Source organism: Orycteropus afer, unplaced genomic scaffold, assembly GCF_000298275.1.
Source record: "Orycteropus afer afer isolate SDZICR_OR568_19922 unplaced genomic scaffold, OryAfe1.0 scaffold00255, whole genome shotgun sequence".
NCBI lineage: Eukaryota > Metazoa > Chordata > Mammalia > Tubulidentata > Orycteropodidae > Orycteropus > Orycteropus afer.
The window spans coordinates 1,484,642-1,501,282 of record NW_006921842.1 but is presented as its reverse complement, the minus strand read 5'-3'; positions in this window follow the sequence as shown (position 1 = coordinate 1,501,282).

The following is a 16,641-nucleotide window of genomic DNA, read 5'->3' as shown; positions in this document are numbered from 1 at the left end:
AAAAACTTAATAGCTTTGCTGTAATCACCGTTGTTCCAGAGCACTCTCAGATTCATTTTAATGACCAGAGGTGGTTGTTAAAAAAAAAGAGACAACCACGGGAAAGAAATCTTAAATGAAAAAAAGCATCTCATTGTAGGCATTCTTGCTTGCCTCATATTTTACTGGGCCATGTTTATTTCCTGGTACTCATAAATACATGTTTTTTTATTTCCAGATCTCTTTCCCCAAGTTGCTGTTTTTTATAAAAGAGTATTCTGCTGAGTGTAGACATACACATTAAAACAGATCTGGAGTCTGAAGTAGCTAATGCAGCTATAAAACCGAGAATACATTCATAGCTGCAGAAACAATGATAGAGGATTTTCCTTTTTGGTTTTTGTTTTGTTTTTTGGTTTTAAAGAGAAGAGATATTGTTACAAAGGAAAGAAATTCAGTGAATTGTGCATAAATACTGGTTTCTACACCATGTTAAAGAAAGAACTTAGGGCTTTTTGGGAATAGAAAAAAGTTATAAAAGTTGGGATCTTAAATTGTAAAAAGAAATTGAGTGTCAAAACGCAGAACTCATTTTGTGCAATGAACATAAAGACTACTGTATAGTTTTTTTTGTTTTTGTTTTTGTTTTCCTTTTAAATGAAGAAAAGCTTTGCTTAAGGGTTGCATACTTACTGGAGTAAATCTGAATGATCCTACTTACTCCTTTGGAGTAAAATTAGTGCTTACTGGTTTCCAATTGTATTTAGCTTCTGGTTGAAATTTGAAAAAATGAAAACCTAAATAAAATAGGTGAAAGTTCCCTGACTATTCAGGTGAATATACAAAACTTGAAGTGGTAAAATTTTTTCCCAAGTCATGGGGTAAGTGTCATTGTTGTTAATTATTGTCAGTCCTTGCCAACTCATGGTGACCTTAGGTCTAACAGAAGAAAACATTGCTTGGTCCTCTACCATCTTCATGACTGTGGGTATATTATAACTTAATTGGGGATAAGGGGCTGGGAACTTTTCATCAATTGGGTTCTTAACTAATCAGAATGGTAAAAAAAAAAAAGGAATTTTACAAGCTTCCAACAGTTACGAGGTTGGCCTTAATGCCTTGTTTCATGGAAAAGAAAAAAACAATATATTCTTAATTTCTAAATGCTTTCATGTGTTCTCTGATCAGTCTGAGAATCCGCAAGAGCACTGTGGATGTTTATTATGGCCAGGTACTGTTCTAAAGCTGTTAATAACACAGGAAGGAAACAGCTGATGCAAAGGTTAAATAACTTGCCCAAACTTACATTTTGAGTAGTGGAGAATTTGAAACCAAGCTGTCTAGCTCCAGAGCCTAAGCTCTTAACCATTTTACTATGTTAAGGATGACAAATTAAGCATTTCAGCAGCCACTTGTTTTATTTATCTTTAAATTTTTATCTTAGAATAATTTCAAAAATAGAAAAGTTGAAAGAGTAATGCAGAAAGCTCCTGTATAACCTTTACCCATATTCATTTTTTAACATTTTGCCACATTTGTTTTCATTCTCCATATAAATTTTACATGTTACTTTTCTGGACCATTTGAGAATCGGTTGCATACATTGATTCCTTATTCCTTACTACTACTTGTATGTCCTAAATACAAGGACATTCTCTTAAATAACCATAGTAAGATTATCAGATGTAGGAAATTTAACACTGGTATTATATCACTCATATTCAATTATTTAAATAGTCCTATATCTTTTTTCCAGAGTCCCCCCTACTTGAATGTAGTTGTCATGTCTATAGTCTCCTTTAGTTTATAAACAGTTCCTCAGCCTTTCTTTGTATTTCATGACATTGACATTTAAAATTTTTATTGTGATTTGGGTCAAAGTTTACAAAGCAAATTAATTTTCCATACAGCAGTTCATACACATTTTGTCTCATGACATTGACTGCAATTCCCCACAATGTAACAGCTCTCTTCCCACTTCCTCCCCATAGTTACCTCTGCCCTGTGTCCTTCCCTCCCATGCACTCCTGCCCTCCGAGCTATCTCCCTGTGCAAACTCTGCCCTTCTGTTCTCCCAGGATTGATTGCACCAAGTAGTCTGTCTACCTGATATAAATGTTCAGCCCATATACCTGTCTTGTTTGGCTGGAAGCCACAGAAGTGAATGCAATTCCACCTAAAGGGTGGCTAGGGGCCATAGCCTCAGGGGTCTCACCAGGCTCTATCAGACCCACAAACCTAGTTGTGTTAGACTGGGTTCTCTAGAGAAACAAAACCAGTAAACCTTACATATATAAAGATAAATTTATCATAGGAAAATGGCTCACACACATAGAAGCTGGAAAAGTCCAAAGTTCTTGGATCAAATAACACGCTTGAGGCTTTTCCCGACTCACAGCTGCAGGGGCTGAGGAACTCAAGGCTGGCAGGCAGTATACTGGCTGTTGACTCCAACGAATGACACATCCAAGATCTCCAGGCTGAATGGTGGATTGTTAGCTCACAGACAGTTGTAGGCAGCACAACAGAATCCTGATCCACAGAAGAGTGTCTCTTTTCCCAGGATGTCCATAAATATACTGGAAGCAGTCCACACCCCTAAGGGAACTCCCTTTCAATGGATTGGCTGCTCAAAACACTCATCTGATCCCATCATGGGAATAACCACATCACAACTGCTTAAACCACACAGAATTGTGGTCCAGCCAAGGTGACACACAGCTCCAACTATCACACTAGTCTTTTGTGATTTTGAGTTTTGTTCTACCTTGTTCTCCCACTCTATCCAAGATTCCTGCACAGATCCCCCTCCGAGTGGCCAACTGGCAGCCAGATACCATCTAGTTCTGGTCTCATGTCCCATGAGTACAAGCCCATATATACATATATATATATATATATATACACTAATATAAAATCTTATTTTATATTCAAGTAATGTTTCTTTATGGTTAGATTTCAATTACATATTCCTGTCAACATCCAATGTGACCTTAGGCCCTTCTCAGGATAACATCCAGAAGCATACTGTCTATTCTGGTGATACTAATTTTGTTTTCCCCTGGCAACCAAGAAGCAATCTGGAAGACAAAATGCAAATATTCTTCGTACTCCTTATCAAGAGCATCACTGCTGAAACCCATCCATGTTTGCAAATGGTGGTTTTCTGAACCTATCCCTCCTTACATCTTTGTCAGCCTTATATTACAAGGAAGAGCTTTCTTTCCTTTCTTTGCCATGCTGTAGCCATCTAAACAGTGCCAATGGATTCCTTTTTTCCAACCTAAATATTTGCACACGAATCTTTTTCTTGAGCATATCCTTACTTTCAGGCACAAAACATCTTGTAACTTCCCTGTCCTGGCCCCTACCCTGGAACTGGGCATTTCTCTGAGAAGCCCAGGTTTCTTTTACCGAAAAATACTAGAAATCAACATATGGGTCTCCTGTGTGTTCACTGCTACTAGAAATCTGCTCTGTCCTTTTAGAAGATAGTCAAGCATCCATTCTAATACAGGCAAAGGATAATCAAGGTTTAACTGTCAGCTTCGCTATGTTTCCCAATTTATTTAAAATTTCTTTTCAATCTAGAAATGGTGACTAGGACTCCTTGGTACAGAAATCAATTATTAAGAGTGACACAGTCAACAAAACTTTGAGAAATAGACTAAACAATTTGTGGATATGCTGCTTTTGTTGTAAAAATATGTAACATTGCCAATTTAACGTTTTTCACGTGTACAATTCACATCAATAGTGCAACCATCACCAATATCTACTGCCGTATTTTCCATTATGAACTTGGTCTTTTTAATACTATAGACTAGGAGATTCAGGAGCCTAATAGTATGCTCCTCCTCCACCCCTTCTTTAATTTAAAAAAAAAAAAAAAATGCCAGTCTTAATATAGCAAAACCTGTAAGAACTGGTACTTGACTGGGATTGCTTTGATTTTTTGGGTCTTAAAAGTTTTCCTCCTTTAACAGAACGCAGTCTTACACTTTTCTATCAATCTCTATTAGTGGAAAATATTTCAAGTTTTCCTTCTCTGACAAGTTTCTACCTTAACACAGGTTCTGGATTTCACTGTAATAAATTCTCTTTCAGAGAAAAGGAGCACACTCATTGGACCATTCCTTGTATCACTAACATGATTTCCCTTAAATTTTTGTAAGGACTATTTTAGACCAGATAGCTCAATATATTTCCCAATTTAGGTTATGGTTAATTATTTTGAAGTTCTGTGATCTTGAAACTAGGTTATAAAAGAAAAAGAAAACATAGCATGGCATTTTAGAGCTAAGAAGGACCTAAAATTCATTATGGATTAACTATTAATACCTTTCCTTTGGAAAAGTTGGAGTTTTTTTTTTTTTTTCTCCTAAGTTTGATTTATTTCATTGTTGGGAATAAATATCCCCAATAATAAGTAATAATAATAAATAATAAAACACACCAGTTCAACAGTTTCTATATGTGTAATTTAATGACACTGATTACATTCTTCAAGTTGTGCAGTCATTTTCACCCCCCTTTTCTGAGGTGTTTCTCCCTCAATAACAAAAACTCATTCTTGCCTAGGATTCCCATCTAATCTTTCAAAGTGCTGTTGTCAACTTGATCCCATATAGATAGTTTCTTAAAAGAGCCTAATGCTCAAGGCAGAGCTTTTTTACTAGTTAAGCTAAACTACTGTTTGGTTTTAAGGTATTTCAGGGAATATTTTTGGTTTAAGGTTTAAAGATTATCTCAGTGCAATAATTTCAGGAGTTCATTCACTCTCAATAGCTCCAAAAAGCCTGGAGTCCATAAGAATATGAAACTCTGTTCTGCATTTTCCCCTTTTTGATCAGTATTCGTCTATGGAATTTTTGATCAAAATGTTGAGTTATGGTGGCCAGGCCCCATCCAATTCTAGTCTCATGGCAAAGCAGCAGTTGTTCATGGAGGCAATTAACCACACATTTCACATCCTCCTATTCCTTATTCTCTTTTCTTCCTGTTGCTCTAGGTTGATAGAGAATAATTGTGCCTTAGGTGGCCATCAGCAAACTTTTAAGACCTGAGGCACTATGCATCAAACTTGGAAGTAGAAATGAAGCACTTAACACATTAGGGCAATTAACTGGGATGTCCCATGAAACCATGACTCTAAACCTCCAAACCAAAGAATAAATTCCCATGAAGTGTTCAGTTGGTTGTACATAAGCAGCCTCAGCAGCTACTATTATTTTTTGTTGTCATAAATATATCACACAACTTTTGCCAGTTCAAGTTTCTACAGGTGTACAACTTAATGACAGTAATTAGAATTACCAGCTGTGCAGTGCCACCCTTAATCAATGCAATTCCTCCATGACCATTAACTCACTTTTTCCCAACTTTCAAGACCCAAAAAAACAAGGCAGTCCCAGTCAAGTACCAGTTTTCACAGGTTTTGCTATATTAAGACTTGCATCTTTTATTAAAGAAAGGGTGGAGGAGGAGCATACTATTACACTATTTTGCCCTTGGTAACCACTAATAAACTTAAGTCTCTATACATTTACCTTTTCTTGTATTTTTATACAAGTGAGGCCAAACGATATTTGTTCTTTTCTGATTGGCTTGTTTCAGTTAGCATAGTGTCTTCAAGATCCATCCATACTGTAGCATGCATCAAGACTTCATTGTACTTTAGTTTTGAAGTAATCTTATCACAAAGTGGCCATGATAGATTTTTGCTTAAGTTTATACAACACTGTGAGCTAAGAATGATTTCATCCAGGTAATTAATATACACGCGATATAAAATAAAACTGAAAAGCCTTCAAATGAAAAAGCACAGGAACCCCTACCTCACTTGGCTTTCTATATCCTTTTCCCCAGAGAAAATATCTCTTACCTATTTTTATGGTTGTGCTAATTTATTGTGAAAATTTAAAGTCAAATTTACATTTGATAATCATTGTTGGGTTTCTGTAGATTAGACCGCCATTATCAGTTTCCCAGGTGTTTTGTGTGTCTGCCTTGTGCTACTAATTTTCCTGTGGCCTTGTTGGTCACATCCACAGAGGTAAAGGCAAGTGTTTTTCCTTGCTTCAGAATATATGCTGTAATCAATATATCTTCTCCTATTTTAGCAGGTGACATGTACCTTGAAAGGAAACAAATTTAAATACAGTTAAAGGGCTAATATTTTTTAAAAGGGAAAATTGTGTACATCTCAATACAAGCTTCCTATGTTACTTACATTACTCCTAAACATAGTTTAAGAAGAGTATCAGTCAAGTTTTCTGGCCTATCAAATTTGAGTGGTTGCTCCTGACCAAGCTCCATCTTATTCAACCATTGCTTATCCAGAAATAAGTTTCTTTTCCTATAAATATGGGAAAGGGTTTTCTTGCCTTTTTTTTTTTACATTGAGTTTCCTACTTCATATTTGGGAGTAGTGAAAGAATTCCTTTAGTTTTTGTTCAATCAGTTTAACTTCCAAATTGAAGTATCACTTGTTATCTATGGCGTATCATATCAATACTTAGAATTTACTCAACTCTAAAATGACTACGTAAGAACTATGAAGAATTAATCTGGGGTCACAGGGTTGCTATGAGTCGGAGCTGACTCTCTGGCACCTAACAACAACTGTGGTGATGAATTGCATATACATATTTTTAAGAGAAATACTTCCTACCCACTTATAATCATTAATTAAGCTGTCTTTAATTCAGCTGACTCCACTAAAGTAAAGACTCTGAAGCATGAGACCATATAAAATAATGTTAATGATTTAAAAGGAAATAATTTCCTTACAGTTTATTATTAGCTTTCTGCTTTGTATAAAGCCAGGAACTTTTTTAAAAAAAAGTTTGCCAACTTCAGTGTTTGTAGCTGGAAGGCTTACACAAGTTGGGACTTTATTGTGCTTCAATTTAAAGATCAAAATGGCAGGTTTAGTAACATTTTGCCAAAATTTCATTACTTCCCCAAAATCTGTCTTATAAAAAGAATTTTGCTAATAAGCTGTGATGTAGTAAATTACCCGGTATGGCTTTTCTAGCCATAAGTCTTTATAAACTCCATGATGGGATTTGCCATGAGCAGCTGAGGAGCTCCTGATTGTTAAAGTTATCCACCTGGGGTATTTCTGTTGAGAGTGGCACAAAGCAATGTTCTGGGAAGTTTGCTTGGTCAGGTGCTTAGAATTTTGATGTTATGATTGGTTAGTTTGGCCACTCTGCCAGGCTCAAAAGGAGCCCTCCTAGAGGCAGAAGGAGTCTCTCTGACTGCTGGCCGAGAAAGACGTGCTGCTGAGAGAAACACGCTCCTGAGAGACATGTGCTGCTGAGAAAGAGACACTGAGAGACACACATTGCTGAGAGAGAGACACCAAGAGACATGCACTGCTGGGAGAGAAAGTGAGAGACTACTGGCTGAGAGATGGCAGGCTGAGAGAGACTGAGTGGTGTTCCTAAACTTGAATTGTAGCCTGGTGATTCCCTAATAAACCCGACAATCTGTGAGTTCTGTGTGGCCACTGCAGCAAATTATTGAACCCAGCAGAGAGGTGGTGGATGCTGCGCGAAGAATGGTTGGTGTCAGGGCTGGAGGGAGGCAGCATGTGTGGCCTCACAGGGATAGGCCTTGGGCTACTGATGGTGATTCTGTCTTCCTTTTGTGGGGTTAGAAGAGGTCAGAAGATAGGGCCTCCCTGCCCCTTTGGCATAAGTCATTAACTTAAATGAAACCAGGGGGAGGCAAGCAACCCGTTGTGCTATAGAGGAGCAAATAGTGAATCTGGAAAAAACTGGAAGCTGGCATTTTGCCTAGAGTATTATCCTGGCTCAAACAGTTAAGTGTTCAGTTACTAACCAAAAGGTTGACAGTTCGAATCCACCCAGAGGTGCCTTGGAAGACAGGTCTGGTGATCTGCTTCCAAAAGGTCACAGCCCTGAAAACCCTATGCAGCAGCTCTACTCTGTACACATGAGGTTGCCATGAGTCAGAATCAACTCAAAGACAACTAACAGCAAACAACATTCCTATCCTAGCATTATTCTTTGTTTTGGAAACCAGATTTTTTAACTTAAGACAGCCTGACAGATGTCTTTCATTTATGTAACCTAGAACTTAAGGGGCAGGAATAAAGGAAATTTGGTACTATGTCAGTAGTAGTACAAAGAATAAATCATAAGGTGTTCATTGACTGAAATTTAAACTTACTTTTGAAATATCTACAGTAAATCTTTGAGACTAGGTCCTAGTTTCTGTTCAAGTGAATTCATTTTCAAAGCTAAAGGAACTCTTGATTGTAGCCAATGCTTTTGTCAATACTTATACTTTGAAAGGCCAAAACTCTGTTTGATTCATTAAATATTCTTTAGTGTTATGAAAGCAGCAGTATCTTAGCACATCATGACATACAGTGCTAGGTTTGAAGAGCTCATCTGACTCTCATCAGAGGCATTTAAAGGACAGTACAGCCATCAACCAGTCTTACCCCTTATCACAATAGAGTAAGAAATGACTGCTGCATATGTTCCCCAGTAACACAGGAGTCTTTTTTGTACATCTTAATTTCTAAAGAACATTTATCTGCATTTTGTCCTGTGGTTTGCTTATTGAGCCCTCAGTTTAAGTTATCTCCACAATACAGAAGAGTCAATGTTTCATAGGCTAGTAAAAGGTTTAGACTGTTTAAAAACCCAATAACCTACATATTTACATAGACTTCTTGTCTTACAACATCACTCTTTCACCTAACTCCTGCCTGTCCCCCAGTAAATATATTTTTCTGTTGCTTAGGTAGAAAAGTAGTTATCTTGCAACTAAATCCCTGAGCCCTGTACGTTTTTTAAAAAGAATGGGACACGGAACCATACTTGTTTAGGTTAGAATTGAATTTTTTGTATTTTCAGAAAGTTTGACCTTTGTAGGCACTTTCCCAACAGTGAGTGATAGCCTGACGCTGTTAGTACTGCACCCTGATGATGTATCAACCTACAGAACCTGTTTGCAAAGTCTCAGAAAAAAGTCCAGGATTGCGGTCTGTTAAGACCAGACACTTGTGTTTACCTTGTTACAAGATTACAATGTGCATAGGGAAGTTTCTCCAACTTTCTTTGAATTATATCCAGAATTTTCTTTAAGTATATGGGCTCCATACAACTCTCTTATGACATCTGTACAAGGGATGCTTTTCCAGACTATATGAAACAGTTATCAGCTGTGAGTCTTTGATGATCTCCCTATTACAAATTCAAAGCTGAACAATTGATTTTTTGAACATTTGTTACATATTGTACTTGGAAATCAAGGGCCCTGGTTGTGTAGTGCTTGGCTGCTAACCAAAAGATCAACGTTAAAACCTACCAGCCACTGTGTAGGAGAAAGATGTGGCAATCTCCTATCATAAAGATTACAACCTTAAAAACTCTACAAAGCAGTTCTACTCTGTCCTATAGTGTCATTACGGCTCAGAATCGACTCAATGGCAACAGGTTTGGTTTGGTACTCAGAAATTAGTTACTCTAGTTAGAGATGTTAAGGCTATGGAACATTTTAGGGCAAATCCATAGTTACACTTATGGAAGTCCAATTAATTACAGCTCATGTTTTATTTACAGGTGTGTTACTCTCAGTTGTCTGAAATGAGTTATCAGATTTTTAAAAACTGTTTGTCGTATATAGTTTGTATACATACGTTATGTTCATGTCAACACTGACTCCAGGTGCTCCCCTTTCTGTGCATAGCAGAGCCAACGTCGATATGCTATCTATTAAGGTGGCTGTCAAACCACCATGTAGAGTGCCAAATTTATTGGCATGCTGTTGTTCTACTTTCATTTCACAAACCACTTTCCCAGGAGCATAAGAGACAAGAGACACCTAAATGTAACAGAAACAAAAAAAGAAAGAAAGAGAATTCTGAATATTCATTCTGTGGTATTACAAAATCCCAAGCATTCATTAGGAACTACCACTGGATTAAACTGGGATCTCTCCTAAAAAGTTGTCAAGCAAGCCACCAATCTTTCTACGAGAGATATTAACCCTATGTAAACTTGGAATATTTAAGGAAAAACAGTAGTAGTACTTGCTAACCCCCCATTTCTCTGCACAAAGTCAGCTGGTGACTGTGTTCTGTTATCCCACTGTAGCTTAAACTTGGTCTTCCCAAGTTTTTACACAAACACAAAAATTTTTTAAATGACTATAATAAAAAATTCAAACTAATAATAAAAATATTTGAACTAAGGGATAAGTTCTATTTTGCAGATAACTTTCATTCATAGTGGTTTATTCTCAAGGTCACACAAAATGTGCTAGAACTCCAATTTAGATATAGGTCTGTTTACTTTCAATTTTCCCTAATTACTCCAGCCCCTGAAGAAGGCTATCATGCTTGGTAATGTAGAGATCAGTGAAAAAGAGGAAGACTCTCAAGATGGATTGACACAGGGGCTGCAACAATGGGGTGAAGTACAGTAACAATTGTGAAGATGGTACAGGATTGGGCAGTACTTTGTTCTGTTATATACAGGATCACTATGAGTTGGAACTGACTCAACAGCACCTAACAACAACAACGCTAACTATAAAGTCTCTAGACATATAGTGGCCTTTATGGGTTCTTCATAAAGAACATACAAAATAAACAAACTCACTGCCATTGAGTCAATTCTGACTCATAGTGACCCCTTTTGGGTTTCTGAGGTGGTAAATCTTTGCAGAAGTAGATTGCCCAGTCTTCCTTCCATGCAGTGGCTAGAGAGTTTTGAACCAACAACCTTCTGGTTAGCAATCTAATGCCTTAGATACTAGGCCACCAGAGCTCCTTATAAAGAACACGGAATGAGGGATATCATTGCTGATGTAAGATGGATCTTGGCTGAAAACAAAGAATACCAGAAAGATGTTTATCTGTGTTTTATGGACTATGCAAAGGCTTTCAACTGCGTAGACCATGGCAAATTATGGATAACATCGTGAAGAATGGGAATTGTACAACATATAATTATGCTCATCAGGAACCTGTACATAGACCAAAAGGTTATCGTTCAAACAGAACAAGGGGACACTGCATGATTTAAAATCAGGAAGGGTGTGTCAGGTTGTATTCTTTCACCATAATTATTCAATCTGTATGCTGAACAAATAATCTGAGAAGATGGACTATATGAAGAAGAGCATGGCATGAGTATTGGAGGAAGACTCATTAACAACCTGCAATATGCAGATGACACAGCCTTGCTTGCTGAAAGTGAAGATGACTTGAAGAACTTACTGGTGAAGATCAAAGACTACAGTATGGATTACACCTCAACATGAAGAAAACAAAAATTCTCACAACTGGACCAGTGAGCAACATCATGATAAACAGAGAAAATGCTGAAGTTGTCAGGGATTTTGTTTTATTTAGCTCCATAATCAACACCCCTGGAAGCAGCAGTCAAGAAACCAGATGTCTGTGAGACTGGTAAGATGGCAGAATAGGCAGACAGACTTCACAGTCCTTCTTCAACAAAGAAAAGAGAAACCAATTAACACAAATACAGAAAATAATCCTAGAGCCCTGAGCTTTGAAGGGAAGGATACAGAAGTGGACTTAACTCCAACTAGTAGAAGAACCTGCATGAAAATACTGAATAAGGAGACATACAGAGCTGCAGGCTATCAGCGATCCCAATGGCACGGACAGCTTGGATATTGCCAAGTGGTGTTACCAAACCAAACCAAACTTACTGTGGTCGGGTCAAACCCAACTCATAGCCACCCCTCCTTTGATTTCCGGGGTGGTATCACTACGGAAATAGATTGCCCAATCTTCCTTCCGAGGAGTGGCTGGTGGTTTTGAATCGCCAGCCTTCTGCTTAGCAGTCAAATGCCTAAGACACTATGCTAAGACTTGCTAAGACTTAACATAAAAATCGGCCCTACTAGCCAGGAGGTGCACGGAGGACCGCACTAGTGGCTAGTGAATAAAAGAAGCAGTGAAGAGGAAGGCAGGCTGAGCTGTGGACCTCTTCCTGTCCAGAGGGCACAGCCATTTTGAATGTTTACAAGTGGTTTGATCATTTAGGATATTTAAAGCAACAGCATTCTTCCAGATTCTAGGGACTTACGTATAGGCTCCACTTGCTGGGAACCACAAGGACATTCAGGACATGAGCGACTGGAAAGGTGCAATATTCCCCTTGTTACTCTTAGACTTCACACCATCTTGGTGAAAGGAGATGCAGCTATCCTTCACTTCCACCCACCTTCTGGGCCAGCAGGAATTCCATCACAATCTCTGGGCTTGGTCGAAGCCTGGATGCCCTGCTCAGACTTTTTTTTTTAAGTTTGTTCTCATGTTTTAAAATTATTATTATTATTATTTGTCCTTGTTATGATTCTTTATTCTTCCCTTCCTAAGTTTTAGTTTTTGAGCTTTTTCTTTCTTCCCTGTTCCTGCTTCCCATTTTTTTTCTTATTCATGGTTAACCACATTCCTTATTTTTCTTTTTGCATTTTTCCCATGTTTTTCTTCATTATTCTCTTACTCTTTTTTCTCTTACTGCCCTCTCTCCAGTTACTGTGGGTTTTTTTTTTCCTCCTATTTTCTTTTTTTGCAATTGTTCCTGCATGTTTACACAGTGTGTTTTTTGTCAACTTGCTTTTACTTTTTTGATGTTTTTTTGATCATTGTTTTTATCTACCTGAGTAGGAGAGAGCAATAGTGGCCATATGACACAATTATACCCACATCTCCTGCAGGTTCACGTACTGAGGAAGAGCCACCACTTCCTTCTCCACCAACTGGCCAACAATAAACAACCACCAAGAAGAGCCTGACTCACCCTTAGCTGCTCTTCACAACCAGTTAACAGAGATCTAAATACAACATCAGCATAACAATGTCTCAAAGACAACAGACCATCCCAGTCCACACAAAGAAGCAAGATACAGTGATAGAAACAAAGGAGTAGGATACAGACCCAGAACACATCCCTGAGAAAGAAGCAGCATTGGAACTCCCTGATAAGGAATTCAAAAGAATTATATTTAGGTATCTTCAAAGGACTGAGAGACATATCAAGGAAAACACTGACAAAATTAAAGAAAACACAGACAAAACCCTGGAACAATTTTGGAAGAAAATACAAGAACAAAATGACAAAATAAATGAAAAATTAGAAATGATTCAAAATCTACAGGTAGAAATCCAGAAGATTAATACTAAATTGTCAGAAATAGATAACATATTGAAAGGGCAAAGGAGCAGAATTGAATCAATGGAAGACAGAATTAATGAAATTGAAGACAAATACCTGAATGCTTCTTCGGAAAGGGATCGATCAGAAAAAAGATCAAAGCAAAATGAAGAAAGTCTAAGGTTCATGTGGGATACCATCAAAAGGAATGACCTATGTGTAATCGGAATTCCAGAACTGGAAGAAAAAAGGAAAATCACTGAGAAAACTGCCCAAGACTTGTTGAAAGAGAACTTCTCTGATATGATGGAAGATGAGAATATATCCATTCAGGAAGTCCAACCAACCCCAGACAAGGCAGACCCCAGAAGGAAATCACCAAGACATGTCATCATCAAACTCATCAAAACCAAAGACAAAGAAAGAATCCTGAAAGCAGCATGGAAAAAATGAAAAGTGACTTACAAAGGACAACCAATGAGAATAAGCTCTGATTTCTCAGCAGAAACCATGCAAGTGAGAAGGCAATGGGATGGTATGTATAAAACCCTGAAAGAGAAAAATATCCAACCAAGAATTATATACCTGGCAAAATTGGCCCTCAAATATGATGGTGAAAGTAGGAGACTTCCAGATAAGCAGAAATTAAGGGAATTTGTTAAAACCAGACCAACCTTAGGAGACATGCTAAAGGGAGTCCTTTGAACAGAGAACCAGTAAGAACAAACAACAACTGACCATTAATACACAAGATGACATAACCCAGAAACCAACACAGTTATGGAAGTATACAAAGTAAAATAAGCTTACAAGATTGTAAACAGGGAATCAGAGACATCAATTGGCAACAGAGGACAACTACAAACCAAAAAGAGGGAAAATATTGTGTAGTTACAGAACTTCTAAATGGTGAGGAAGTCAAGAGAGTTGCAAGACAGAATGGACTGTTCTAAACTTGGGGAGAAAATTATAAATCACAGGGTAACCTCAAGAAAAATGATAAACCTTCACATCACAATAAAGAGGACAAGCACAAATATTTAGCAAAGACTAAAACAATCGCAACAAAGGAAATGGTAACACAATTCATAAACATAATGAACTCAGCACAGAAAATAACATGGAAAAAGGAGCCATGAACAGCATGAAAAAAACATAACAAAATGATGGCAACCAATTCATGCTTGTCGATAATTACACTGAATGTTAATGGATTAAATGCACCACTCAAGAGATGGAGACTTGCAGACAGGATAAGAAAACATAATCCATCAATATGCTGTCTACAAGAGACACGCTTAAAAGACAAAGAAAAAGAGACTAAAAATCAAGTGTTGGTGTGGTAGTTAAGTCTATGTGGCAACTTGTCTGGGCCTAGTTGAACGGCTGGGCAGCTGGATGTGGTGAGATTGGTAATTAAATCCATTGTGGAATCTACTGGAACAGCTGAGTAGCTACTTTAGGGATGTGGTCTGCTTTAAGTATATAAAAAACAGCTTTGGGAATGGTCTCTAGCCTTTCGGCATGCTTGAACTCTGCATATAGCCAAGTCATTGTTAATTGCCTGCCAATGACCTTGGGACTTCAACTGGACTTGAATTAGTGGCCTGCCATGTTGTTTGGTAGCATTGGGACTGTGCCTTTTTACTTGTCAACCTTGGGCTTGTCAACCTCAGCAGCCAGTAGATGTCTGAGTGAAGAAAAGCCTCTAGCTTTGGTGGGTCAGGAGCAGGAGGTAGAGCTAAAGCCCAAGGTTGAGAGGCTTTCACCCCTAGAGCCTGGCACTTTGAACTCAGACTTAAAGCCTCTAAAACTGTAAGAGAATAAACTCCTGTTTGTTCAAGCAATCTCATTTGTGGCATTTTCTGTTAGAGCAGCAAAGAGGTAACCAAAACTGTTGGAAAAACATTTAATAAGCAAATGGCAACCAAAAAAGAGCAGGATTGGCAGTATTAATTTCTGATCAAATCGACTTTAAGACAAAAACCACCATAAGAGACAAGGAAGGACATTATGTAATGATTAAAGGATCAATTGAACAAGAAGATATAACCATAAGAAATATCTATGGACCCAATAAAAGAGCCCCAAAATACATAAATCAGAATTTAAAACAGCTGAAAAGGCAAATAGATGACTCCACAGTCATGGTGGGAGACTTTAATACACAACTTTCAATGAAAGATAGACAAACTGGAAAGAAACTCAAAAAAGACGCAGAAGAGCTAAACAATACAATCCACCAACTTGACCTTACAGACATCTATAACCTACAGATGTCTAAAACCTAACAACAGCACAATATACCTAACAACAGCACAAAATACATTCTTTTCCACTGCACATGGAACACTCTCCATGATAGACCATAAAACTCGAACCAAACCAAACTCACTGCCATTAAGTCAGATCGACTCATAGCAATCCTTCCTTTGGTTTGTAAGGAGGTACCACTATGGAAGTAGATCACCCAATCTTCCTTCCAAGGAGTGGCTGGTGGGTTTCAACCACCAGCCTTCTGGTTATCAGTCAAATACCTTAGGCACTACATCACTTTAGGCCATAAAGCAAGCCTTAAACAATTTAAAAACATTGAAATACTGCCAAGTATCTTCTCAGATGACAATGCTATCAAATTACAAATCAACAATAGAAAGATCAACAGAAAAAGAGTGAACATGTGGAAACTGAACAACACCCTCTTCAAAAACTGAGTAATAAAAGAAATAAAAAAAGAAATTAAAAGATTCCTAGAATCAAATGAGGATGAAAACACAAAATACCAAAATCTCTGCACCACAGCAAAAGCAGTGATCAGAGGCAACTTTATAGCAATAAATGCACACAACAAAAAAGAAAAAAGAGCTAAAATCAACCCCTTAACCCAACATCTCCAACAATTAGAAATAGAACAGCAAAAAAAGCCTACAGTCACTAAAAGAAAGGACATAATAAAGATTCGAACAGAAATCAATGCAACAGAAAACAGAAAGACAGTAGAAAAAATCAACAAGACTAGAAGCTGTTTTTTTTAAAAGATTAATAAAATTGACAAACCAATGGCAAATTTAACAAAGGAAAAGAGGGAGAGAATACAAACAACACGAATAAGAAACGAAATGGGTGGCATCACAACAAAACCAACTGAAATAAAGAGGATAATATCAGGATACTATGAAGAACTGTATTCCAACAAATTTGAAAATCTGGGAGAAATGGACAAATTTCTAGAAACACACCATTTACCTAAACTAACACAGATTGATGTGGAAAAGTTCAACAGATCCATAACAGAAGAAGAAATTGAACAGGTCATCAAAAAATAACAACAAAAAAAAGTCCTGGCCCAGACGGTTTCACTGGAGAATTCTACCATTCAGAGAAGAACTGACACCAATCCTACTCAAACTATTCCAAAACATAGAAAAGGATGGAATCCTCCCTAACTCATTTTATGAAGCAAGCATAACCTTAATACCAAAACCAG